Source organism: Pongo abelii, chromosome 5, assembly GCF_028885655.2.
Source record: "Pongo abelii isolate AG06213 chromosome 5, NHGRI_mPonAbe1-v2.0_pri, whole genome shotgun sequence".
Lineage (NCBI taxonomy): Eukaryota > Metazoa > Chordata > Mammalia > Primates > Hominidae > Pongo > Pongo abelii.
Genome location: NC_071990.2, coordinates 159,407,967 through 159,435,427, shown reverse-complemented (window position 1 = coordinate 159,435,427; position 27,461 = coordinate 159,407,967). Strand labels below are relative to the sequence as shown.

General features: G+C 45.7%; 1 protein-coding gene and 1 pseudogene across 1 annotated transcript in view; one reads left to right on the top strand and one right to left on the bottom strand.

The window, feature by feature from the left end:
* LOC134761575 (uncharacterized) overlaps nt 1-18,530 on the bottom strand; it is a 75,308-nt gene extending 56,778 nt beyond the window's left edge. Inside the window, exon 1 of the mRNA XM_063725073.1 lies at nt 18,370-18,530. The gene's annotated coding sequence lies outside the window, so the exon portion shown is untranslated. The remainder of the gene's footprint in view (nt 1-18,369) is intronic.
* Nucleotides 18,531-21,828: 3,298 nt separating this feature from the next.
* Nucleotides 21,829-21,929, top strand: LOC112134110 (U2 spliceosomal RNA; annotated as a pseudogene).
* The last annotated feature ends 5,532 nt before the right edge of the window (nt 21,930-27,461 follow it).

Here is a 27,461-nt window from a genome sequence, read left to right as displayed (position 1 = left end):
ACTTAATTGATATGTCAACTGAAGTTGACCCTGTCCTTTGGGTTTCGAGTGAAATTGACTTGAACCTCCATCCCAGGTGTACTTGGAGACCTAGAGTTCCCTTCAAATTCTTTGGGGGATTCATAGGGTGAAGGGCAAATGTATTACATTTTTCCAGGTCATCCCTAGCTCTGAAATCCTGATTCTGCAAAATCGATTCAGCTAATGGAACATCTCTTCATCCCAGCTTGCACCTCGCTGCCCTAACTGGCCATGACTTTGATAATTTCATTTTTCGACATGCCATCGACCAAGGCTGCATAAATAGCTGAATTTTACCGACAACTTGAGGCCATGGAGAGGTTTATACCACCACATCTGAATCTCAGTCTGAAGTTAAATATGAATCAAACCTAAAATTGAATATTAGACACCCATGCTTCGGTCTTTTGTCCATCTCATGAAGAGTTTCTATTTCACTGCCTATATCTCTCCCCGCTTCTGGGCCAGCTGTGGCAGGTCAGTTCTCCCTGACCACCACACAAACAGGCCTGCAGAGCACCCCAGCTACACAGACACATCTCCACAGCACTGCCTCAACATTAAGCTAATAATTAAACCCAGGGAAATTGATGCCCAGACACCAAAGCCAGAAATGAAACACATGTCCTACACAGGCTTCTCCCAAACCTGGAGCAAGCCCAGATAATGGAGACAGCCTTACATTCCTCGTGCCAGGACCCATCTCGGGTTAATGAAGTCTGAGATGAGTCAAGGTAACTGAGGCAGCTGTTTGAATAGATTTATGGGAGAGTTTAAGGCAGCTCTCTGGACCAAACTGCAAATGAGATAAGATAGGAATAATCACTCTGGTACCACAGTCCTCATTAAATAGAATTTAGGAGACAGGCCTTGAAGGTACTGGGGCCCTCACAGCTTGATCAGACTTAAAAAGCATTTTCTGGCCTCTGATCTTCTAGTTGAAACAAAATTAGTTACCCATAGACTTGGGTGAATGTGACACTGTGCATAGGCACATGACCCCAATCTATATAAGCACTAAGAAAATTGTAACACTTTGAGTTGGTCTAGTGGAATTATCTCTGACCTTCTCCCTGTATCCGGTTACTACAAGAAATTCCCTTCTTTCCTAGTTTGTCTGCTTCTGGTTATTGGGGCACGAGAAAACACAGCCGGACCTGGCTCGGTTCCAGGAACAATCTGGCCTCCTGTCTCCCTTCCCTTGACCTTTTCCCTTAATTAATTCACTTCCTTCCACCATACCCAGATTTCTCCTAACCTCTTATACAGACCATTTTGGCTCTCTTTTTTCACTGCCTCCTTCCAGACAAACTGTTGAAGCCTCACCTCCCAACTAGAGTGACCTCTCAAGGTATTTTCAAAACCAAAGTCCATCCTCTTCCTGAGTGGAACTCCAGTGTTAGCTGATAGAACAACATTTTATCAGATCCATGTGCAATTTCTAATTATGGCAACCTGTGACAGTTCTGAATTTTATTAAACTCCTGTGTTGTTTTTAAATATTTTAGTTAAACAGTGAGATAGGACCAGGAGTAGCACCTGTTCCCATAAGCCAGACTAGAAAACTTCATGTTTCACCTTATTGGGCATTGGGTAGAGCACTCAGAAAGGTTTTACCTCAGTAATGAGGAAGAATGAGTCCTAGATTAATCATGGCTCAGTCCCACCTAAGAAGTGTTCAAAGCAAGCAAGCAAAAATGAGACTGCTTTCAAGTCACTTAATTTGTCCAAGAATAGTTATAAGAATACAAAAATATCCAGTATTCAACAAGGCAAAATCCCTAATGTCTGACATCTAATAAAAAATTACCAGGTATTCAAAGAAGCATAAAAATTCAATCTGTAATGAGGAGAAAACTAAATCAATCAAAACCAAGTCAGAACTAGCACAGATGTTAGAACGAGCAGACAAGGATATTGAAATAATCACAATACCTGTATTCTGTATGTTCAAATAGTTAAGGAGAGACATGGAGGATATAAAAAGGACCCAAAATAAACTTTCAGAGATGAAAGCTACACTGGCTGAGATGAAAAATACATTGGATGGGATTAATGACCATAGCAGAGATTCCAGAAGAAAGATTCGTAAACTTCAAGACAATGGTGGAGATGACCCAAAAGGAAACATACAGAGGAAGAAGAATTTAATAAATGGTCCATCACTGAGTGGTGGTGAGTTGGGACAGTCCCTTTGACCTTGACCCCCTTTGTGGGTGGGAACTGGAGTGGCTTGTTTCCCTCAGCCTGCTGCTGGCCACTCTTTGTGAGAGGGAGCATGTGAGCAAGTGAGCAAGTGAGCATGGGAAACAGAGGGAATGAACACTGGAACCAGCCGGTCACTCCTCTCTGGTGGGAGCAGGCTGTCTGCAGGCCTGCGGCAGCATCCAAACCCCTGTCCCCTTGGCACCCAGGTTCTTGTTTGGCGTCCAGGAAGAATCAGGTCACTCAAATGGATTGAAGGGTAGTGTATGTGGAGGGTTTTCTTGGCTGATGGATGTGGCTCTCAGCAGAATGGGGAGTTGGAAAGGGGATGGTATAGGAAGAAGTGTGCAGGAAGAAGGTGACCTTTCCCTGAAGTCGCACTGTCTGAAGTTATCTGTGTCTATCCGTAATCTCTGACACTCAGTTGCTGCCTTTCTGCTTGCCACTCAGCCACTTGTATCCCCGACGCTCAGCGGCCTGCATCCCTGACTGTTTGCATCAGCTGCTTGTGTTGCTCTGCCAGCTGAAGTCTTTTTATGGGCACAGAATAGGGGTGTGGCAGGCCAAAAAGCAACATTTGGGTGGAAAAGCAGGGTCAGCTGTTTTCATTTAGGGCCACAGGTCCAAGCTCAAGGCTGAGGTTTAGCCAGAAGCCCAGCTGTTCTGTATCAGTGGGAAACTTTAATCAGCTTAATCCATAATTAAGGTCCCTGAAGTGGAGGAGAGAGAGGAAGGACAGAATAAATATTTGAAAAAATAAGAGTTGAAAAATGTGCAATTTTGTTGAAAACTAACCAACCCACAGATCTAAGTAGCTCCACACAAGGAAACCTCAAGCACAAGAAACAGGAAGAAAACCATGAGACACATCACAATCAAACTGTTCAGAACCCGTGATAAAAACGAAATCCTAAAAGCAACCAGAGAAAAAAGACACATTATGTACAGAGAAACAAAGATGAGACTCATGGCAGATTTCTTGTCAGAAACAATGCAAGTGAGAAGTTAGTGGAGCAACATCTAAACTATTGGGAAAAAAAAGTCAACCAGGAATCTTATGATATCGACTGAAAACATCTTTCAGAAATGAATGCTAAACTTTGTTGAAGATATAAAAGATGAAAGAATTTATTACCAGCAGACCTGAATTCTCATGTCTCTCCATGTCCTCAGCAGTATTGATTTCAGGACCCCCGAGGATACCAAAATCCTTGGATACTCATGTCCCTGATATAAAATGATATTGTCAACCTAAAATAATCAAAAGGGTCAGAATCTAGTTTAAAGAAAGTTTATTCAAGCTCCAAGTTTCAAGATGGCTGCCCAGGAAGCACAGATTCCAAAGAATGAAAGTCAATGTTCTAAAGTGTGGAAGTTTGGAATCATTTATATAGACAAATTCAGGGGTGCTTAGCAGAATGTCAGCATCCTTCTATATAAGGCTTAATGCATAGTCACAAATGATCTGATTAGTCAAGGTGGTTTTTTTCTTTCAGGGAAGGTATATTTAATATTCCATATGGAAGATGTGTCATGGGGTCTTTTGCACCATCTGGTCGAAGTTACAAGACAGTAAAGGAGGCAGTTAATCTATAAGAAGGGTCAGTGGTTGGGAGAGGGGAGGTCTGGCCTCTGATCTCTCCTAGTCATTTACAAAACAAGAACAAGGAGGAAGAGAGTTATCTTCTCTGCAGGACTCAGGACTCCCTGGGCCTGGTACATAATGCATACCTCACATAGCTCAGACTGTTCCAAGCTATTTTGCTTCACTTACTCCTAAACAACAGCCTCGGGAGCTTCTGGGGTTGTGAACACACTGAAGCACTGGGTGGCTGTTCAGAGAGGGCATGGAAGCTCCACGCCCCCTCCCTTTTCCTATGCATCCTTTGCATCTGTTTGTTCCTGAGTTAGGTAATAGTAAGTAAAGTACTTTCCTGAGTTCTGTGAGCTGTTCCAGCAAATTATTGAACCTGCAGAGGGGATTGTGGGAATCCCTCCCCACTTTATAGCCAGTTGGTGAGAAGCACTGGTGGCTTGGAGTTGAGCCTGGTGCGTGCAATCCAGGTGGTCTTACAGGGCCGAGCCCCCAACTGGTGGGGTCTGTGCTTACTCCAGAAGTTATCAGCAGAATGGAATTGAATTGCAGGACAACCAGTTGGTGTCTGAGAGATTGGGAACTGGTTTTGAAGGAAAAAATCCATATATTTGGTCTCAGAAGTGTTGTGAATCAAAATAGTTCAAAGGGAGGGACTGCTCAGCCTGGGCCCTTGTCCCTGATTCGGTCTGAGGCTTCCCAAGACTAAAACGTGCTTGCTATTAGATTGTATTGGGAGCTAAACCTCTTTCTCCCTTGATCTTGAGTCCTTGGGCTCAACTTTGGAAGGATATCCAGAGGTTTTTGTATAAAATATTCATCCAAACCCGAACAAGACAAGCCTGCCACGCTTCAGCAGTTTCTGTGAGGTTGGTTTTCTTGGAGCCTGAAGAAAACCTCCAAGGGCTGAGCCTGAATGATAGATTTGGTATGGGAGGGAAAAACTCAGAGCTTGAGAAACTTAAATGACAAGAAACCGAGTTTGCTGTGGAACAGACCTGAAGTTATTAGTTCACAGTGACAGTTAGCTCTCTCAGGCTCAGGCATTATTTAAGTGATTCTGAACTACTCTGTTAAGAGAATGTTGTTTCCTAAGATTAAGGAAACTTTGACTATGAAGAAAAGATTTTTTTTAATCACTTGTGCCCTGTCTACTTTTAAAAGAATTTAGAGGTGGCTTAAAATACTAAAGTGTGTAGAAAGTAGGACAGCGAAAATAGAGGTTAGAAGGAGCGCAGAGGGGCCAAGGGTGAGATGGATAAATTTAATGCTCATTCTAGAAGTTACTAATTCAGGACATAAGGGTGGTTGGACAGATTATGCAGTACACATTGCTTGATTAAAGAAAACTGGCTAGAGAGACGGATATTTTCAGGTGTTGAATTTTATGAGGATTTGTGTGTGTGTGGGTGTGTGTGTGTGTCCTCATACGAGGGGCTTGAAAAATGTCTCTGTAGTAATTTTGTAAAAGATATAATTTTTTTTTTTTTTTTGAGATAGAGTCTCGCTCTGTCACCCAGGCTGGAGTGCAGTGGCACGATCTCGACTCACTGCAAACTCCACCTCCCAGGTTCAAGCAATTCTCATGCCTCAGCCTCCCAAGGAGCTGGGATTACAGGCGCCTGCCACCATGCCTGGCTAATTTTTGTATTTTCAGTAGAGATGGGGTTTCACCATATTAGTCAGGCTGATCTCGAACTCCCGACCTCAGGTGATCCACCCGCCTCAGCCTCCCAAAGTGCTGGGATTACAGGCATGAGCTACTGTGCCTGGCCCTGGATGTAAAAACTTTTTAAAAAACAGGATAAAAACACTGAGTGAGGATCACCTGCAGGATACCTCATCTTCTGCTTTACCCGAGCTCCGATTCATCCGCCTCCTGCCTATCCTTAAGGCGAGGAAAGACAAAGAGAAGCGCTTTGCTAAAAACGCTGTAGGCTGGAGCAGAATGGCTGTGGAGGCACAGACAGTCATCACTGGAGTCAAGAGAACACGGAGAGAAAAGTGAATGTGCACCGAAAATAATTCTAGAGGGTGTAGCATCCTGTGGCCACTGGGATACAGGCTTGAGATCATCTGTGACCACCAGCTCAGGCAAGACTTAAGGTTTTTCCTCACATCCTGTGTCTAGAGCACTTATACCAATATTGCAAAAGAAATGGTGGTTAGAGGACTTATTATCAGATGAGGATAACAAAAGAAGTGCTTTTTACCCTGCTGGCCAAAAAGAGAAGGTAATTATTGGAGAAGCAGATTTGACCTTTGGATGACAGATAATAGAAGAAAAAATCACCCCGTTTTCAGCTTAGGGTTTAGGAAGAAAACATGAAAACACTTCACCTCTATAGCCTGGGAGCATCTGCATCAGACTCGAGGGTTTTACCGAATGCCGCTGGTGCCCAGTTCCCCTTGCAGGAGAGCCTTGGAAACCGGGGGCCCAGCAGGAATGGGCTTCATGGGAAAGTGCTATGGATTCAGTCCCAGGACCCAAAGGAGGACTTAGGAGAGCTAGTTTCCCCTTGAGGACCCAGAAAGGCTCCCCTTCTGAGCCCAGACACTTTGAACTTGGAAGACGGGTCTTGGAGGATTTCTGTTGCATTCCTGGGACTCCATCAATGTGTATGGTTTGAATATCTCTACGCGGCCAGGCACCGTGGAAGGTGCTAGCACCACAAAGAACAACAACAGACACATCCCCGGTCGCTGGCATCACACTGAAGAGCAGCATGGGCGGGAAGGAGGGAAAGAACCTCGGTCCACGAAGTTCTCCAGCAAGGCAGCCTGATTCCGATGAAGGGCAGGCTTCCCTGAGGAGGTGCACCGAAGGGGAGGAGTGGAGGGGAGGTCAGAGGAGAGAGTGGCGGCAGGGAAGAGCGTTCCCTGCAGAGTGTGCACACAGACCGGGCCACACAAAGGCAACGAGGCTTTGTCCTAGAGAAATGCAGTGCCACTGTAGCATTGTAAGCAGGGCAGACAACAATCAGATCTGGGTTTTGAGATCACCCTGGCTGTAGCGTGGAGGAGCAATTAGAGAAGGGACTGAATCTGGTTATTTTATTCCTTTGAATAACTCTGATTTTATTTCTTCAAGTTTAAGGTGATTAACTGGGAGAATGCTGACGGTGCCTATCAGTTAAGATTAGCATGACACTGCATTCCGGTGTGCTTGGGACAATCTGGTTTATGTCTGTGGTCCTGCTATAATTTTTTTTTTTTTTTTTGAGATGGGGTCTCGCTCTGTCACCCAGGCTGCAGTGCAGTGGCGCAACCTTGGCTCACTGCAGCCTCCACCTCCCGGGTTAAAGCAACTCTCCCACCTAAGCCTCTGGAGTAGCTGAAATTACAGGGGTGTGCCACCATGCCTGGCTAACTGTTGCATTTTTAGAACAGACGGGGTTTCACCATGTTGTCCAGGCTGGTCTCAAACTCCTAACCTTAAGTAATCCACTGGCCTCAGCCTCCTAAAGTGCTGGGACTATAGGCCTGAGCTACTGTGCCTGGTCCCTGCTATAATTATTAATAGTGCCACTTTCACTCAAAGGTGTCTGGGTTCGGGCAAAGAATTACGTGATCACTGCAGTTAGAATGTTTTTGTTTTTGTAGAAACAAGGTCTTGCTATGTCAACCAGGCTGGTCTTGAACTCCTGGCCTTAAGCTGTCCTCCCGTCTCAGTATACTGTTAACCCTAAACAGACTGGCTTGGCAGTAAGGGGATCTCTGGCTCACCTTCCTAAAGAGGCCACAGGCAGGTTGAGGGCAGCCAAGATGGCCGAATAGGAACAGCTCCGGTCTACAGCTCCCAGCGTGAGCCACGCAGAAGACGGGTGATTTCTGCATTTCCATCTGAGGTACTGGGTTCATCTCACTAGGGAGTACCAGACAGCGGGCGCAGGACAGTGGGTGCAGTGCACCATGCGCGAGCTGAAGCAGGGCGAGGCGTTGCCTCACTCGGGAAGCACAAGGGGTCAGGGAGTTCCCTTTCCTAGTCAAAGAAAGGGGTGACAGACGGCACCTGGAAAATCGGGTCACTCCCACCCTAATACTGCGCTTTTCCGATGGGCTTAAAAAATGGCGCACCGGGAGATTATATCCCGCACCTGGCTCGGAGGGTCCTACGCCCACGGAGTCTCGCTGATTGCTAGCACAGCAGTCTGAGATCAAACTGCAAGGTGGCAGCGAGGCTGGGGCAGGGGCGCCCGCCATTACCCAGGCTTGCTTAGGTAAACAAAGCAGCCGGGAACCTCGAACTGGGTGGAGCCCACCACAGCTCAGGGAGGCCTGCCTGCCTCTGTAGGTTCCACCTCTGGGGGCAGGGCACAGACAAACAAAAAGACAGCAGTAACCTCTGCAGACTTAAATGTCCCTGTCTGACAGCTTTGAAGAGAGCAGTGGTTCTCCCAGCACGCAGCTGGAGATCTGAGAATGGGCAGACTGCCTCCTCAGGTGGGTCCCTGACCCCTGACCCCCGAGCAGCCTAACTGGGAGGCACCCGCCGAGTAGGGGCAGACTGACACCTCACACGGCCGGGTACTCCTCTGAGACAAAACTTCCAGAGGAACGATCAGACAGCAGCATTCGCGGTTCATGAAAATCCGCTGTTCTGCAGCCACCGCTGCTGTCACCCAGGCAAACAGGGTCTGGAGTGGACCTCTAGCAAACTCCAACAGACCTGCAGCTGAGGGTCCTGTCTGTTAGAAGGAAAACTAACAAACGGAAAGGACATCCACACCAAAAACCCATCTGTACATCACCATCATCAAAGACCAAAAGTAGATAAAACCACAAAGATGGGGAAAAAACAGAGCAGAAAAACTGGAAACTCTAAAAAGCAGAGCACCTCTCCTCCTCCAAAGGAACGCAGTTCCTCACCAGCAATGGAACAAAGCTGGACGGAGAATGACTTCGACGAGTTGAGAGAAGAAGGCTTCAGACGATCAAACTACTCCAAGCTACAGGAGGAAATTCAAACCAAAGGCAAAGAAGTTAAAAACTTCGAAAAAAATTTAGACAAATGTATAACTAGAATAACCAATACAGAGAAGTGCTTAAAGGAGCTGATGGAGCTGAAAGCCAAGGCTCGAGAACTACGTGAAGAATGCAGAAGCCTCAGGAGCCAACGCAATCTACTGGAAGAAAGGGTATCAGTGATGGAAGATGAAATGAATGAAATGAAGCGAGAAGGGAAGTTTAGAGAAAAAAGAATAAAAAGAAATGAACAAAGCCTCCAAGAAATATGGGACTATGTGAAAAGACCAAATCTACGTCTGATTGGTGTACCTGAAAGTGACGGGGAGAATGGAACCAAGTTGGAAAACACTCTGCAGGATATTATCCAGGAGAACTTCCCCAATCTAGCAAGGCAGGCCAACATTCAGATTTAGGAAATACAGAGAACACCACAAAGATACTCCTCAAGAAGAGCAACTCCAAGACACATAATTGTCATATTCACCAAAGTTGAAATGAAGGAAAAAATGTTAAGGGCAGCCAGAGAGAAAGGTCAGGTTACCCACAAAGGGAAGCCCATCAGACTAACAGCGGATCTCTCAGCAGAAACTCTACAAGCCAGAAGAGAGTGGGGGCAAATATTCAACATTCTTAAAGAAAAGAATTTTCAATCCAGAATTTCATATCTGGCCAAACTAAGCTTCATAAGTGAAAGGGAAATAAAATACTTTACAGACAAGCAAATGCTGAGAGATTTTGTCACCACCAGGCCTGCCCTAAAAGAGCTCCTGAAGGAAGCACTAAACATGGAAAGGCAAAACCGGTACCAGCCACTGCAAAATCATGCCAAATTATAAAGACCATTGAGGCTAGGAAGAAACTGCATCAACTAATGAGCAAAATAACCAGCTAACATCATAATGACAGGATCAAATTCACACATAACAATATTAACTTTAAATGTAAATGGACTAAATGCTCCAATTAAAAGACACAGACTGGCAAATTGGATAAAGAGTCAAGATCCATCAGTGTGCTGTATTCAGGAAACCCATCTCACGTGCAGAGACACACATAGGCTCAAAATAAAAGGATGGAGGAAGATCTACCAAGCAAATGGAAAATAAAAAAAGGCAGGGGTTGCAATCCTAGTCTCTGATAAAACAGACTTTAAACCAACAAAGATCAAAAGAGACAAAGAAGGCCATTACATAATGGTAAAGGGATCAATTCAACAAGAAGAGCTAACTATCCTAAATATATATGCACCCAATACAGGAGCACCCAGATTCATAAAGCAAGTCCTGAGTGACCTACAAAGAGACTTAGACTCCCACACAATAATAATGGGAGACTTTAACACCCCACTCTCAACATTAGATGATCAACAAGACAGAAAGTTAACAAGGATACCCAGGAATTGAACTCAGCTCTGCACCAAGCAGACCTAATAGACATCTACAGAACTCTCCACCCCAAATCAACAGAATATACATTTTTTTCAGCACCACACCACACCTATTCCAAAATTGACCACATACTTGGAAGTAAAGCTCTCCTGAGCAAATATAAAAGAACAGAAATTATAACAAACTGTCTCTCAGACCACAGTGCAATCAAACTAGAACTCAGGATTAAGAAACTCACTCAAAACCGCTCAACTACATGGAAACTGAACAACCTGCTCCTGAATGACTACTGGGTACATAACAAAATGAAGGTAGAAATAAAGATGTTCTTTGAAACCAATGAGAACAAAGACACAACATACCAGAATCTCTGGGACACATTCAAAGCAGTGTGTAGAGGGAAATTTATAGCACTAAATGCCCACAAGAGAAAGCAGGAAAGATCCAAAATTGACACCCTAACATCACAATTAAAAGAACTAGAAAAGCAAGAGCAAACACACTCAAAAGCTAGCAGAAGGCAAGAAATAACTAAAATCAGAGCAGAACTGAAGGAAATAGAGACACAAAAAACCCTTCAAAAATTAATGAATCCAGGAGCTGATTTTTTGAAAGGATCAACAAAATTGATGGACTGCTAGCAAGACTAATAAAGAAGAAAAGAGGGAAGAATCAAATAGATGCAATAAAAAATGATAAAGGGGCTATCACCACCGATTCCACAGAAATACAAACTACCATCAGAGAATACTACACACACCTCTACGCAAATAAACTAGAAAATCTAGAAGAAATGGATAAATTCCTCGACACATACACTCTCCCAAGACTAAACCAGGAAGAAGTTGAATCTCTGAATAGATCAATAACAGGCTCTGAAATTGTGGCAATAATCAATAGCTTACCAACCAAAAAGAGTCCAAGACCAGATGGATTCACAGCCGAATTCTACCAGAGGTACAAGGAGGAACTGGTACCATTCCTTCTGAAACTATTCCAATCAATAGAAAAAGAGGGAATCCTCCCTAACTCATTTTATGAGGCCAGCATCATCCTGATACTAAAGCCGGGCAGAGACACAACCAAAAAAGAGAATTTTAGACCAATATCCTTGATGAACATTGATGCAAAAATCCTCAATAAAATACTGGCAAACCGAATCCAGTAGCACATCAAAAAGCTTATCCACCATGATCAAGTGGGCTTCATCCCTGGGATGCAAGGCTGGTTCAATATATGCAAATCAATAAATGTAATCCAGCATATAAACAGAACCAAAGACAAAAACCACGTGATTATCTCAATAGATGCAGAAAAGGCCTTTGACAAAATTCAACAACCCTTCGTGCTAAAAACTCTCAATAAATTAGGAATTGATGGGACGTATCTCAAAATAATAAGAGCTATCTATGACAAATCCACAGCCAATATCATACTGAATGGGCAAAAACTGGAAGCATTCCCTTTGAAAACTGGCACAAGACAGGGATGCCCTCTCTCACCACTCCTATTCAACATAGTGTTGGAAGTTCTGGCCAGGGCAATTAGGCAGGAGAAGGAAATAAGGGGTATTCAATTAGGAAAAGAGGAAGTCAAATTTTCCCTGTTTGCAGATGACATGACTGTATATCTAGAAAACCCCATTGTCTCAGCCCAAAGTCTCCTTAAGCTGATAAGCAACTTCAGCAAAGTCTCAGGATACAAAATCAATGTACAAAAATCACAAGCATTCTTATACACCAATAACAGACAAACAGAGAGCCAAATCATGAGTGAACTCCCATTCACAATTGCTTCAAAGAGAATAAAATACCTAGGAATCCAACTTACAAGGGACGTGAAGGACCTCTTCAAGGAGAACTACAAACCACTGCTCAATGAAATAAAAGAGGATACAAACAAATGGAAGAACATTCCATGCTCATGGGTAGGAAAAATCAATATCGTGAAAATGGCCATACTGCTCAAGGTAATTTATAGATTCAATGCCATCCCCATCAAGCTACCAATGACTTTCTTCAGAGAATTGGAAAAAACTACTTTAAAGTTCATAAGGAACCAAAAAAGAGCCGCATCGCCAAGTCAATCCTAAGCCAAAAGAACAAAGCTGGAGGCATCACGCTACCTGACTTCAAACTATACTACAAGGCTACAGTAACCAAAACAGCATGGTACTGGTACCAAAACAGAGATATAGATCAATGGAACATAACAGAGCCCTCAGAAATAATGCCGCATATCTACAACTATCTGATCTTTGACAAACCTGAGAAAAACAAGCAATGGGGAAAGGATTCCCTATTTAATAAATGGTGCTAGGAAAACTGGCTAGCCATATGTAGAAAGCTGAAACTGGATCCCTTCCTTACACCTTATACAAAAATTAATTCAAGATGGATTAAAGACTTAAACGTTAGACCTAAAACCATAAAAACCCTAGAAGAAAACCTAGGCATTACCATTCAGGACATAGGCATGGGCAAGGACTTCATGTCTAAAACACCAAAAGCAATGGCAACAAAAGCCAAAATTGACAAATGGGATCTAATTAAAGAGCTTCTGCACAGCAAAAGAAACTACCATCAGAGTGAACAGGCAACCTACAAAATGGGAGAAAATTTTCGCAACCTACTCATCTGACAAAGGGCTAATATCCAGAAACTACAATGAACTCAAACAAATTTACAAGAAAAAAACAACACCATCAAAAAGTGGGCAAAGGATATGAACAGACACTTCTCAAAAGAAGATACTTATGCAGCCAAAAACACATGAAAAAATGCTCACCATCACTGGCCATCAGAGAAATGCAAATCAAAACCATAATGAGATACCATCTCACACCAGTTAGAATGGCAATCATTAAAAAGTCAGGAAACAACAGGTACTGGAGAGGATGTGGAGAAATAGGAACACTTTTACACTGTTGGTGGGACTGTAAACTAGTTCAACCCTTGTAGAAGACAGTGTGGTGATTCCTCAGGGATCTAGAACTAGAAATACCATTTGACCCCACCATCCCATTACTAGGTATATACCCAAAGGACTATAAATCATGCTGCTATAAAGACACATGCACACGTATGTTTATTGCAGCACTATTCACAATAGCAAAGACTTGGAACCAACCCAAATGTCCAACAATGATAGACTGGATTAAGAAAATGTGGCATATATACACCATGGAATACTATGCAGCCATAAAAAATGATGAGTTCATGTCCTTTGTAGGGACATGGATGAAATTGGAAATCATCATTCTCAGTAAACTATCGCAAGGACAAAAAACCAAACACCGCATGTTCTCACTCATAGGTGGGAATTGAACGATGAGAACAGATGGACACAGGAAGGGGAACATCACACTCTGGGGACTGTTGTGGGGTTGCAGGAGGGGGCAGGGATAGCATTAGGAGATATACTTAATGCTAAATGATGAGTTAATGGGTGCAGCACACCAGCATGACACATGTATACATATGTAACTAACCTGCACATTGTGCACACGTACCCTAAAACTTAAAGTATAATAATAATAAAATAAAATAAAATAAAAAGAGGCCACATGCAGGACAGCTTCACAGTCAGCTGAGTAATGGGCTGTGAGGTGTCTTCACAACCCTGGATTCTCCTTATTTCTCTGCTCTGCCTCTCAGAGGGTCAGCGTCACCCTTGGGCCACCTTCTCTCATGGTGACAATGTTGTCCCACAGTCCCAGAGCTCGTATTCTTCAGAGGGAGCGAAACTCCTCTAGCAAATCTATGCTTGTGTCTCATGAGCCCAGCTGGGTCCCAGGCCATTGCTGAACCAGTGCTGTGATTTGTCTGGATGCCATACTCAACGCCTAAACCCATCATGTAGACCCCTGTGAGATACAATCGCTCCATTCTCTGTTTTAGATTAACCAGGGCCTTCCTGAGGGAGGGGCCTGCCTCTCCCAAAGCCATGGGCTGCATGAGGCAGGAGAGGCTACTTACATGAAAATCTGAAACCGCTTAGGAAAGGGAAAGGGGAGGATGGATTCTAGTTGCAATCAACAAAGTGCACAACACCAGACATTAGGATATTAGGGTTCTTCTATTTATGACTCTTAGGGATGTAGTGTTTTGGAAGGGGAGAGCTCTTTATTTTTAAAGGAGAACAGCATCCTTCATTATTCATGTAGCATTTCATATAGCAAACCTTGTGACCAGACACGCTAATGAATATTCAAGAACATCTAAGAATGAGGGGGCTGAAGTCTTAACTCTTTTTTTTTTTTTTACTTTGAGACAGAGTCCGGCTCTGTTGTCCAGGCTGTAGTGTAGTGGCTTAATCTCGGCTCACTGCAACCTTTGGCTCACTGCAACCTCCACCTGCCAGGTTCAAGTGATTCTCCTGCCTCAGCCTCCCAAGTAGCTGGGGTTACGGGCATGTGCCACCATGCCTAGCTAATTTTGTATTTTTTAGTAGAGACGGGGTTTCACCATGTTGGTCAGGATGGTCTCAAACTCCTGACCTCAGGTGATCCACCTGCCTCGGCCTCCCAAAATGTTGGGATTACAGGCGTGAGCCACCATGCCCAGCCATCTTGACTCTTTTATATTCATTTTGGAAGCTCAAATTCACCTTCACACTGTCCTTCCTTTGAGCATCACTGAGCTGCAGTGTGTGTCTCTCCTCTAATCGCGACTGCTGTCACAGCACTATCTTCGGTGAGTTCTCTTCTAAGCACATTTCGCATCTAATTGAGTTATCGTCACTCAGTGCCAGGAAAGACTGAGACTGAGGCAGGAAAAGACACGCCTGAGTCAAATGTGTCTGCCAGAGTTTAAATGGGTTTGCTTCTGTCTTTAAATCCTTGGCTTAATTCCAAGATAATGTGTAAGTGCTTTAGGATTGACTGTTATTTTGTATTTTCTGGCTTTTGGCTCTTCTTCATTAACATAATGGCTAACCCTGTAATTGTTATGAAAGAATGAGTCAATTTTACCCTGAGCTTGGAAAAGGGTAGAGACAGTGTCTATTTTATTGCTTCTGGAGCCACTCTGGAAAAACCTTATTTTATTTTCATTCCAGGGGTGCCCACTTGACACGGCAGAGGATGGGTCCATGGTGAAGCCACTGAGCTCTCACCTAGAAGTGAGCACAGTGGTGGGTTGGGGACATTCTGGGAGGTTCGGGAGCTTTTCTGCCATTGTCCTGGGAGCAAGAGGCACCCTGCGGTGGGATGCACCCTGTGGGCAGGACCTGGGCATGGGGTCAGAGTGGGCCAGGCCAGAGCACACTGCCTCATCAGGGAGTTGTGGGTGGGGAGGCCCCTGAGAAAATTCCACAGAAAGGGCCCGCCACCCAGCAGGCAACAATGGCCAAGGGAAGACCCCAGTGGCACTGCGTGAATAAAGACTTTGATCTCCTCTGCCTCCCTTCTTCCCTTCACAGCACATTGGAGAAAAGGGAGGAGGAAGAAGGAGTTGGGCAGAGACTCTCACCCTTCTGCAAACCAAGGCTCTGAGGCTGGGACCTACTACTCCTTCTGCTAGGAGGTGAGGATGTGCAATGGAAGTGAATTAAAATGGATTGGACAAGACTTTGAAAAAAAAAACCCTGTGTCATCCAAGAGAAGGAATCAGAATAGGATCCCTAAGGGACTAGACGTTTATGAGAAAAATAAAGCAATTTCATGTTTGTTTCACTTGTTCCATAAAGTAGTTGGCCACACATGTCTAGGATGAATTACACCAAGCCGATCTAGCTTTTATTTTTTAATTCAAGACTTCTAAACCCACCATATGAATTACACCAAACCAATCTAGCTTTTATTTTTTAATTGAAGACTTCTACACTCACCATAGACGGATAATTTCTCTATGCTGATAAAGCCTGTTATATGTTTCTTGCCATGGTATCTTTTTAGAATGCATAGAGAAAGAGGGATATAGGATCTGAGCTCAAAGAGGACCCCAAAGGATGTGGGAAAAATGAAACACTCATACACTGTTGGTGAGAATGGAAGTTAGTACAATCTCTGTGGAAAATTGGAGATTTCTCAAAGAAGGAAAAATAGAACTACCCTTGGATCTGGCAGTCCCACTACTGGTTGTTATATACCCAAAGGAAAATAAATCATTATATAAAAAAGACACCTGGACTGTCAGCTGTAGCACTATTCACAATAGCAAAGTCCTGGAATCAACCCAAGTGCCCATCACCAGATGATTGGATTAAAAAGTGGTGCATACATACATCATGGAATACAACTCAGCCATAAAAAAGAATGAAATATTGTCTTTTGCAGCAACATGGATAGAACTGGGGGTCATTATCCTTAGTGAAATGGCCCAGAAACAGAAAATCCAAAACTTCACTTTCTTACTTATATGTAGGTACCCCCAGACATACAGAGGGAAATAACAGACACTGGAGACTCCAAATGGTGTGCAGGTGGGAGGGGTAAGGGACCACCTCTTGGGTTCATTGTACACTATTTGGGTAATGAGCATACTGAAAGCCCCGATTTCACCACTGTGCAATATATTCATGTAAAACAACTGCATTTGTACCCCTAAATCCATAAAAATAAAACATTTAATAAAACTAAAAAAGACTTTGAAAAAAATAAGAGGCTCATGCCAAACCTGAGGGGCATTTCTTAGCTATGCTTTGAAGGCCCATCCTTAAACACGCCCTGCTCAGCCTCAGTTCCTTGCACGTGACCTACTTTTTCAAGAAAACATTTATGGAGTACTTCCTGTGTGTAAGACCTTGGTGTTAGGAGCTGCAGAGGCAAGACTGTTCCTTACAACCTGGCTTCCTTCTGGATGCTTCCCACCTAGTGAGCACCAGGCAGTAAATAAAATAATGTAAGGGTGGAGCCATGGCTCTGAGCAGGGGGTGGGCACTGTGGTGTGGGAGAAGCGGGTACTTCTCCTTCCTCAGGCTGGTAGAGCAGGCATGCACTCTGACCCGAGCAGGGAGGGCCAGCAGAGCACAAGCTTCTTTCGCTAAAGGAGCAGGAATGATAAAGAGTAACTTAGCTAAGCTGGGTGGGGTGGATCACACTTGTAATAGCAGCACTTTGGGAGTCTGAGGCCCAAGAGTTCTAGCCCAGGCTGGGGGATATAGCCAGACCCTCATCTCTACTAAAAATGAAAATTAGCTGGTGTGGTGGTGCATGCTTGTAGTCCCAGCTACTTGGGGGACTGAGATGGGAGGATTGTTGAGCCAGGGAGTTTGAGGCTTCAGTGAGCTATGATCGCACCACTGCACTCCAGCCTCGGTGACAGAGCAAGACCCTGTCTCAAAACAAACAAACAAACAAATGCCAAAAAAACCAAGTAACTTAGCTAACTCCTGTTTAAACCTCTTGGACGAACGCTGGCTAGATGGATCAGGTGTCACAGCCATTGCTGTTTGGCCAGTAAAACGCAGCCCAGCAAGTGTGGAGATGACAGACGGGCATGGGATTGTTGAGCAGGGGTTTGCAAAGGACAGAGGTACTGGACACTGAATTTGCTTTGTGTTGATATTGTTTCGCCTTTTCCCAAAAAGAGGCGTGGGAAGCATGGCATGAATCACTTATGGGCAATGTGAGACAAATTTCTAAAATGGTTTGCTGCACGCAACCAATTTCACATTGAAAGACACTCCTGCTAAATGCTGAAAAGCCATAAATCATCCAGCCTAATGGATTTTGTCCCATTTATTCAGTATCTTCCAGGGCATTGAATTTAGAATGTAATGCACTAAGAAAAAAAAAGAAACCTCCCTAGAAAACCATATAAGCTTGAACATTTTCAAAGTAAAATCCCTCATGCTAAAAGCATCCCTCCCTCCTTGTGCCAAGACCTTGCCCACTTCTCTCTTGCTGGTCTCCCCATAGCAGACAACGGCTCGCCTCCCAGTGCCGCAGGAAAAATGTGGCTGTCTCAGCATGAGCCCAGCCCTGCCACTCCAGGTGTGAGACCTGGGCAAGCAACATCCGTCTTGCAGCCACAGCTTCCTTGTCCATCCAGTGGACCTAGGGCTACTGTGACTATAAATGAAAAAAGAACTTAAGACAGCCCTGGCCTTACAGTAGTTGCTTGAAACATGACAGCCAGCACGATGGTTGTTTAAACATTTGGGTCCCCTGCTCTCTTCCCCCATGTTTCCTAGTGTCTGGGTTGGAGGCAGCCTTAGCCACCTTCTTACCTTGCCTTCCCACCTTCCTACCTGTGTCCGGGACAAAATGCCTGAGGAATGTCTCTGCTTCATTAAGCAGCAAAACACACAATGACTCTTGTCATTATAGCCACTATTCCTGGTGGGCAAGGGTCCACCCAGCTCTGGTTTCAGTTAAGCTTCTGACTGGGGAGAGCCTGAGATCCTTTTCTGGGGAAATGGCTGACTAGTTCTTTGACTGGGTGGGGCTATTTTCCAGGCTGCACGAAAAGCGCCTCACCCCTGCTGCTCCGAGGCCAGGCTTCTCCCTGCAGAGCCTGGGTCAGATCAGCTGGGATTCCAGGGCTGACCAATTTGGTCATGAGGGTTGCTCTAATTCACTGTTTGGGAAACTCATCCCTGGAAAACAAAACTGTGTTGCAAGATTTCTTCATTCCTCGGTTTGCACACCATCAAATTACGCAGGAGTTTAATGTAATTTGAGCTTTTCTCTCAGATGAAACCCATGGCAAATACACAGAGGAGCCAAAATGCCTACTTTTTAGGCTTTATTTTGATTTTTTTTCTTTTTATAGGCCACGTATCCCAAATCTTTATAAAAGAGAATAACAAAAACACACACAGATAAAACTGATATCCTTTCTCTTTTTTTCTTTACTTTTTTTTTTTTTTTTTTGAGGCAGGGTCTCACTCTGTCACCCTGGCTGGAGTGCAATGGCGTGACCATTACAGCCTCGACTGTAGCAGTGATACATCACTATAGCCGCCATCTCCCTGGCTCAAGCAATCCTCCCACCTCAGCCTCCCAAGGAGCTGGGACTACAGGTGTGTGCCACACCTGGCTAATTCTTTTGATTTTTGGTAGAGACAAGGTCTCACTATGTTTCCCAGGCTGGTCTTGAACTCCTGAGCTCATGTGATCCACCCGCTTTGGCCTCCCAAAGTGCTGGGATTACAGGCATGCGTCACTGTGCCCAGCCAAAACTGACATTCTTTATGCCATCGGTATCCAATTAGAAAGAACGCTTAATTCAGAAAAACGTTCTTGACTGTGTCCCTGAGCGTGAGGAAGGCATAGGGAGGGGGAATGTTTATTCACGGCCGCAGTTCTTTCAGCCTGGGTAAGGGCGTGGTTCTATGGGACTCTGTGTCCTTCTGGTAGATAGCTACCTGCTTCTTTTTTTTTTTTTTTTTTTTAGAGGAGTCTCTCTCTGTCACCCAGGCTGGAGTGCAGTAGCACGATCTCGGCTCACTGCAACCTCTGCCTCCCGGGTCCTAGCAATTCTCCTGTCCCAGCCTCCCGAGTGGGTGGAACTACAGGTGCACACTGCCACACCCAGCTAATTTTTTGTATTTTAGTAGAGACGGGGTTTCACCATGTTGCCCAGGCTGGTCTTGAACTCCTGAGCCCAGGAAATCCACCTGCCTCGGCCTCCCAGAGTGCTAGGATTACAGGCATGAACCACTGTGCCTGGCCAGTACCTGCTTCTTGACCTTGGGATATATATGGTATATATTGAAGGCCTCCCTTGACCACTTCGCCTTGGGATATCTAGTGTGTGGCATCTGTGCCATTTCTCTCCTCTGCACATGGCAGACATTGTGAATGACACACAGGGCTCTTTCTCGTGTGGCCTCAGAATGCCTCTCAGCCCAATACTCCAGAAAATTACCAACATCCATCAGTGTAGACAGAAGGGATAAATTCCAGTGGTCATCCTAGGGCCCAGGCTATCATGTGAGCCTGGATTTATGAGATGTTGGCAGCTACCTTAGGGCAGAGAATGAAGAGGACCTGTTCTCTCCTAAAACTCAAACCATTAACTGCTTCTCACATACTGGTTGACCTGGAAAACAGTTTTAGAAAGAGCAGTTGGTGAAACTGCTTATTGAAGTCACGCATTCCCAATTAGTTAGGCCATTGTCATTCCAAAGATAATACAAGTCAATGAGGTATTGCATTTCTGAGAAAGGAAAATTCACTCAGGCAGGAAGTAGACATCTGTGGTCATTTGGGATGCTGGTTGCTTAGGGCACCCTCTGGGGACACCTCTGTCTTCTGGCACCTTTGCCAGATTGTGGATGAGCTGGTGGAGCTCCTGGCAGATAGAACATCTCTTCCAAGGCTGAGATTCCATAAGCAATAGGGGTAAATGGCTGGGCTAGAGAATGAGAGAAGGGAGAGGCCCAGGACACAGCTGATTCCCCGCCCCTCCTGGCAGAGCAGATATCCTGTGTACCACCACAGCTGTAGGTGATGACAATGGCCCTTGTCCATGAGCCGCTCCCCTCAGCCTGCCAGGCCACTCCCCAGCTCTGACATTGCATTCCCCGCTGCGGGTGCAAAGAACCTGGGCTGACATCCTTCTTTGAGGCACACGCCAGCCTTGTACAAGGGTCTTTTCTGGTCACACAAGCTTCTGCTCAGCCATCAGGGGAAATCAGTTCTCTTTAGATTTAAGATTTCCATGATGGTGTTGTGACACCGTCAGCCGCCTGCCCACCTTCTATCTGCTTCCTCCTTCCTAACAGAACCCTGTCTCAGGGAAGACTCCGATAAGCCTCGTGATCCGCGAACCCGGGCTGCTGGTCAGAGATCGGCTCGTCAATCCAGGCCAAGTCAGTCAGGTCGCCCCCGTCCAGGCAGCTGCCCTCTAAGGGGAATATTCGGGGCGAGAGAGTTTTGACCAGGGTTTCCCCACCATGCCTCATCCTTGCTTCGCTTTTCCCCCTCTGTGGAAGAGCAAGAAGCAGCCACCAGTTAGCCTGTTTCTGGCTGTTCCACATTGTGGGCGGCTCCCTGTCCTAGCTGACAACCAGGCTCGAGGTCTCAGAGATGCCATTACAGCCTTATCAATCTGGAGGAGTTAAAGGGACACTTGTGAAGTCCAGCAGAGGTTAGGAAGGAATGCACATGAGAAATGCTCTTTCTCCCAGTCCCTTCCTCCCCCAGTGACCTCAATCATACCTGCCTGCTCTCCAGTGAAGGGACAAACAGAGGGACATCAGGGTGCCGAAAAGTCCTCTCTTCCTGAGGCAAATATGCTGACTGCAAAAGGAAAAACATTGCCTGGCTACCATGCCTGCCTTGCTGGCCTGTTCTGTGTCTGTGAGCAGGAACTTCGATGAGGGGATTCTGTGTGGGGGAGAACCCTATCGTCGCGTGCTGGGAGATGCCAGCTCACAGGAGCCACGTTCCCAAGTGTGCTCAGCCCTCTTCCTCTGCAGCCTGCAATTCTGCAGCATTCCAAGGACTGAGCTCTAGTTCTCTTCACACCTGCAGCCATCTCCAGGAGAGCTATAAGTGACATCACGATGGCAGAGATAGCGGTAACTACTACTTATTAAGAGCTACATATTAATATTAACCATGTGCTCTGCATGGACCATCTACTCCTTCTGTGATACTGCAGAAAATGTGGTATTGTGCCCAATTTACAGACAAGGAAAACTGAGGCCTACAGATACCCAGACACTCACCCAGGTACACAGAGCAGGAAGGAGAGCTCAACAGCTTCTGGGCCTTTTGGCTAAGATCAAGTGTAGTATCTGTTATCAGTTTAACATCTGATACCGAAGTGGTGTCATCATCTCACACCGAGGAAATCAAAGATGCGGACACACAAGAAGTAAGTTTAAGAGTGGAGGTTTAATAGGTGAGAGAAAGAGAAAAGAGAAAAGTGTTCTCTCCTGCAGTGAGAGAGGCTCCCGAGTGGGTCTTCCGGTTTCGTCGTGAAATGCACAGGGTTTTACAGACCAGCTTGAGGAGATGGTGTCTGATTTACACAGGGCCCAAAGATTGGTTGGAGCAGGTGTGCCATTTACATAGCACAAAGCTGGCTGCCCCATCCTAATATTTTATTATGCAGATGGATTCTCTACCTGGTTGGTGCCATGTGGCCTGTTCCTTTACTGCACACATGGTTGACAAAGAAGGGAACATGAAGCCTCCATGTTGAACATGCCTGATCCCCAGGTAGCCTTTTCCTATTGGCACAGCTGCCAGTATTCAACCGTGCAAGCTTCCAGCTTGCTTTTCTATGTCTGCAGCTTGATGTTTCGGGCTGCTCTTTGTTAGAAAAGAAATGATTTGGGGACGGCTTTTTATTAAAAGGGAAACCTTACCAAGGACTCTCTTACCCTCATTAACTGCCTAAATAATTTCTTTTTAGCTCCTGTATCAATACATCCTCTACTAGAGGACAATATATCAAATGAGTTTTTGGAGGAGGGAGATGGGATAGGAGCGTGCTGAGTCTACTTTACACATTGACTTATGTTGCAGTACCTCCAGGATTGAAGCATGCCCTCAGGGGGTCAGTTAAACAAAAAGTAGAGCTTAGATTCCATCAGACGCTGGTGGATCCGTAAGGGGCACCTCTTTCGCTGGGCAGCACTGCCTTCCATATACCAGTGCCCATCCTGCCTGCCAGCCCCCCTCCAAGTCCTGCTCTTCCCTGGGGGCCGGCTTGGGCAGTGGGAAAGTGAAGCTGCATTGATTAGTCTGTTGGCTCCCGGTCTGCTCTCAGATCAAGGCAGTGGGGACAGTGTTTAGGCAACACACGAAACCCTCATTCCGCCATGGGAACCAAAGGTCTCAATGTCATGTTAGAGCTGATGACCCAGAAGCCCAGGGATGGAAATGGCTAGTTCTGAGCCTCTCAGGGTAGCAGTGGGACCTTCTGCTCTTAACCTGGGGCCAGTGCTGGCTCTCAGAATAGTCATCAGATCAGGGCCTGCTTTTCAGGGGATGAGGCCTTTGTCCACCACCCTGCAGGTCCTGGAGGATGAATGTGGCTCTAAGTTAACTGAATGTTGACAACAAAAGGTCTGCAAAATGGGCAGGGCAACGCCTTGGGGACCCTAAAGAGATGGTCCCCGCAGATGCTGTTGGGGCCTAATGTTTTCTGAATCCTTTTTAGGGTCACGTGCATTACAGAGCTGGCTCATCTACGCCTCTGCCACAGCAACCCTGGGAGGGGCATCTTGGTATGGAAAAAGTGAGGCTTAGGAAGATTGCATGACTTATCCAAGGTCATGTGGCCTGTAGGCAACTGAACCAGTCCTTGAATTCAGAGCTGCCTGAATCAAGCTCCCACATTTTCAACATGTGACCACACTCCTCCATGCTGAGGATGTTTCTGCTTGCAAACTGGTGTTTTTCTGGAAGAACAAAGAAGGCCATCCCAGAAAAATCTGCCTAATAATGAAAAAACCACCCTATTCCATATAGGTAAGCCCGGGGACCAGGTGCCTGGACCTGTGAGGTGAGTGTGACTCCGGGGAGGAGAGGAGCATAGCCAGGCTGCCTCACCTGCCTTCCCTAGGCAGCGGCCCCCAAGTGGATCCACACAAACTGCAAGGACTTTTGGAATGGACTGAATTGTGTCCCCCCCAGAATTCACAGGTTGAAGCCCTGCCCACCAGTGTGACTGCATTAAGAAATGGCCTGTAAGGAGGTAATGAAAGTTAAATGAGGCCAGGCCGGGAGCAGTGGCTCATGCCTGTAATTCCAGCACTTGGGAGGCTGAGGCGGGTGAATCACTTGAGGTCAGGAGATCGAGACCACCCTAGCCAACGTGGTGAAACCTCGTCTCTACTAAAAATACAAAAATAGCTGGGCATGGTGGTATGTGCCTGTAGTCCCAGCTACTTGGGAGGCTGAGGCAGGAGAATCACTTGAACCCAGGAGGTGGAGGTTGCAGTGAACCGAGATGGCGCCACTGCACTCCAGCCTGGGTGACAGAGTGAAACTCCATCACACACACACATACACACGCACACATACACACACACACAAATGTTTAAAAGAGGACCTAAGGATGAGGCCTTAATTCACTGGATTGGTGTTCTTAGAAGTAGGGGAAGAGACGGCAGAGCTCACTCTCTTTCTGCAGGTGCACAGAGAAAAGGCCGCATGAGGACACAGCAAGAAGGTGGCCATGTACACACTAGGAATGTTACAGGAAAGGGGTACCGATCCAGACCCAAAGAGAGGGTTCCTGGATCTTGCACAAGAAAGAATTCAGGGCAAGTCCATAGAGTAAAGTGAAAGCAAGTTTATTAGGAAAGTAAAGGAATAAAGAACGGCTACTCCATAGGCAGAGCAGCCCCGAGGGCTGCTGGTTGCCCATTTTTATGGTTATTTCTTCAAGATGTGCTAAATAAGGGGTGGATTATTCATGCCTTCCCTTTTCAGACCATGTAGGGGAACTTCCTGATGTTGCCATGGCATTTGTAAACTGTCAGGGTGCCTGTGGGAGTGTAGCAGTGAGGATGACCAGAGGTCACTCTCATGGCCATCTTGGTCTTGGTGGGATTTAGCCAGCTTCGTCACTGCAACCTGTTTTATCAGCAAGGTCTTTATGACCTGTATCTTGTGCCGACCTCCTGTCACATCCTGTGACTTAGAATGCCTTCACTGTCTGGGAATGCAGTCCAATAGGTCTCTGCCTCATTTTACCCAGCTCCTATTCAAGATGGAGTTGCTCTGGTTCACACGCCTATGACAAAACTGCAAGGACTTTTGGAATGGACTGAATTGTGTCCCCCTTCCCCCCACAAATTCATAGGTTGAAGCCCAACCCCCCATTGTGACAGTATTTGGAAATAGGGCCTATAAAAAGGTAATTAAGGTTAAGCGAGGCCCTAAAAATGAGGCCTTAATCCACCGAACTGGTGTCCTTAGAAGAAGAGAAAGAGGCCGGGGGTGATGGCTCATGCCTGTAATCCCAACACTTTGGAAGGCTGAGGCAGGCAGATCCTGAGGTCAGGAGATGGAGACTATCCTGGCTAACATAGTGAAACCCTGTCTCTACTAAAAATACAAAAATTAGCTGGGCATGGTGGTGCATGCCTGTAGTCCCAGCTACTCGGGAGGCTGAGGCAGGAGAATTGCTTGAATCTGGGAGGCAGAGGTTGCAGTGAGCCGAGATCGCGCCACTGCACTCCAGCCTGGTGACAGAGTAAGACTCTGTCTCAAAAAGAAAAAAAAAAAAGGAAAGAGACACCAGAGTGCTCTTTCTCTCTCTCTCTCTCTCTGCAGGTGCACAGAGAAAAGGCTGAGTGAGGACACAGCAAGAAGGCGGCCATGCACACACCAGGAAGAGAGGCCTCACCTGAAACCAACCCTAAGGGCGCCTGCAGGGCCTGCAGACCTGTAAAAAGACCAATGTCTGTTTAAGCCACCCAGCTTGTGGCATTTTGTTATGCAGTCTGGGCATATTAATACAGTTTTTTTTTTTTCAGAGATCCTCAAATCTCGCATTCCAACATAACACAGGAGTGAAAGCACAGGCTTTGAAGTCAGAAAGGACTAAGTTCTCAACCTGGCTTCCCATTCAGCAGGACCTTGGCTTTCATCTCTAGGATCCTGTTTCATAAGAATGATATGAAAATTAACTGAAGCAATGCATAGGAAATTCTTGTCATGGTATGTGGAACGTGTAAGGATATTACTATTATCCTTATTGTAATTGCCTTTGCAAAAAATTATATCAGTGAGAAAATTATGGCCCTGGAGAAAATCTGATCTGGCCAATCCCCCTTTTGCCTTTAGTCTTCAACTGCCCTTAATTATTCCTGGGCTTAGGCTAAGCTAACTTTGGGAGACATTTAGTTTATAGTTTAAATGATAATAGCCTTTCCCCCAAATTGAACCTCCTTTGTAAAGCTAATAAGAGACCACCAGGCTAGGAGGATAGAGGAACCTGAATTTGGGTAAGGTGGAGACATAAACAATTGCCAGCCATTATTGCGGAGGTCACAAGATATGCAACTTCCACAGTTATTCCTGCAGATAACATCACTACTGTAGAACGTTAAGATTGGCCTTTTGAGATGTCTTTTCAGGTTTTCTGCATGTCTAACACTGATAATGGCTCCACCTGGATCCCCCAAGTGTTACTGTGGCCCAACCCAGAAGTGACTCAGCTCAGGAGGATCATTTCCCACACCCCTCTGATTGCACCCCCAACCAATTGGCAGCAAGCACCCATTGCCTAGCCACCCCCACCCCTTTCCGCAAACTACCTTTGAAAAACCCTAGCCCCTGAATTCTTGGGGAGACTGATTTGGGTAATAGTAAGAGTGCAGTCTCCCGTTCAGCTGGCTCTGTGTGAATTAAACTCTTTCTCCATTGCAATTCCCCTGCCTTAATAAATCGGCTCTACCTGGGCAGCAGGCAAGAAAAGCCCATTGGGTGGTTACATTATGAGGTTATCTTTACTCTTATGGAGCTGGCAGATGGTACTTGGGTTCAACTGCTCTGAGTTTTTCTAGCTGTGGTCCATTGTTCCAAAGCACACATCCTGACTCTAGGGTGTCACTGGGGTCTGTTACAGGTAGTTAGGCCTGGGCAGGGCAGGAGAGGGCTCTCCCCTACCCACCAGGAATGTCAGGTGATTGTGTCAGGTGATGGTGTGACAATGGTCACACTGCCCTTCTAAAAGTGATTATTCAGCAGCCAGCGCCAGGGAGAGACAATCTCCTGAAGATCCAGGGCTGTTAACATTAAAGCGTTAATTTAATGCAGGTGCCAGGGAGAAGCAAAAAGGACTTCCAATAAAGTCTCAGTTTTTGGGCTAGTGAGCTCAGGCATTTGCGTTAAGAGACAAAATGGTGGAGTATGACTTTCCGGGGGCCTCCACCGGAAGAGGGAGCGTGCCGCGTACAACGTCGTAAACCCACTACGCATGCTCACTTCCCAGGCGTCAGGACCCCTCTGTAGATGTGGGCAGCCCACCCTAAGGGAAGAATTATGGGAAAGGGCTGCAAGATGCCAGAGGTGGGCCAGGCTATAAAGTCCTAGGATCAAGTTTAAATGCCACACTCATTCTTCAAGTTGCCCACTTGAGACTCTTCCAAGTAAGTGTACTTTCCTTTCTTTCCTGCTCTCTCCTGCTCTGAAACTTGCCTCGGTCTCTTTTTCTGCCTTGTGCTCCTCAGTCGAATTCTTTCTTCTGAGGAGACAAGAATTGAAGTTGGTGCAGACCTGTATGGATTCACTGCCAGTAACTCAGACACCTTCCACCAGTAACAGGGTGAGTCCACGGGGTTTCATGGCCTATTTTTAGCATATTACAAGTTTGTGAAGTGTCACCCATCAGCCTGCAATGATGCTACACAGGCTAACCAACACATCA